The sequence below is a fragment of the Aplysia californica genome, unplaced genomic scaffold (assembly GCF_000002075.1).
Source record: "Aplysia californica isolate F4 #8 unplaced genomic scaffold, AplCal3.0 scaffold00666, whole genome shotgun sequence".
NCBI lineage: Eukaryota > Metazoa > Mollusca > Gastropoda > Aplysiida > Aplysiidae > Aplysia > Aplysia californica.
The window spans coordinates 413048-414470 of NW_004797936.1; positions in this window are offsets into that span (position 1 = coordinate 413048).

Genomic DNA, 1423 nt, shown 5'->3' on the forward strand with positions numbered 1-1423 from the left:
ACACACACACACACACACACACACACACACACACACACACACACACACACATAAACGAACTCACCTACCTAGCTTGATTTATAAGAAACCCCCTCTCTAAAATTGATCAGCATAGACCTACTCTAAATAGGAAGCAACAACAGTAACAAGAGCAGCACCAGCAGTACCACCATCAACACCACAACCACCACCACCAACAACAACAATATCATCACCATCATCGTCAATAATAACAATTTAAAAAAACAATGTATTTCACGCCCTCGTCAAGAGAATTTAGTAGGCGAGCTTCAACACAACAAATTCAACAAGAACAAGAACAAGAAAACTGCAACGATCACCACCACCATCATCACCACCAACAAAAACATACGATGACGACAAAAAAGTCATCAACCCCCCCCCCACTAAAAAAGCACAACAAAAAACAACAACGCAAAATCACCAAAACAATAACAACAACAACAAATAAACAAACAACAACATATTAAAAAAACAAATAAACAAACAAACAAACAGACAAGCAAAAACACCCCCTCCCCTCGTCCCTTTCCGAGATTTTAGAAAAATGAACCCCCCCCCACACACACACACAAAAAAAAAGCAAAAACAGAACGCAGAAGACAGAACAATGGAACCCGTGAATAAAAACCAAACCAAACCAATCATAAGTTTAAAAAAAATTCTTCATGATACATGTACAGCTTTACGTTCTCTCAGCGTCTAGATGTACTGCCATAAAGCTATAATAGACATACATAGCTGAGAGCACGGTCACGTATCGTGCAAGGGTCACCCCCTTGTGGCATAACCTACAAACAAGACGACAAAGAAAAGAAAAAAAAAAGAAGAAAGAAAGAAATTCATTACCCATGGGAGACAACTCAATTTTCCTCGCTTTATGTCCACCGTGGAGTTATCCTCTTAAGAAGCAGGGGGTCTCAGGCAGCCAAGTACGGCACAAGAATTAACTTGTGTGTCTTATTATATTGACGAAATGTTTATCCCACGAGGCGCCGATTTCTTCATGAAAGCGAGAGCGACCGTACAAGATCAAGAAGGAAAAATGATCTTATCAGAAATCTGATACGACGTACAAAATAGTTCTTTTTTGTTCAGAAGTGGTCTAAGGAGTCAGTTTGAAAATAAACTCGACCAGGAAACTCAAGAACACATCAATTAATAAAGCTCAAATGGAGTTTTATGCCCGAGCAAACATTGGCAATTATAATAGAGAAAATATTGAATTTGTAGAGACGTTCGGATTAAGATGGCGGGAACGGGTATCGGCGTCGTCTGGTCGAGACATAAGTCGCGGATCTCTTAAAGAGTTACTGATGAGCTTCACCAATGGAGTTGGAAACTTTTATTATTTTTTTAAAGAGGGAGAAACATTCGGTTAGCGAAGAGGGGAAAGTTGGGG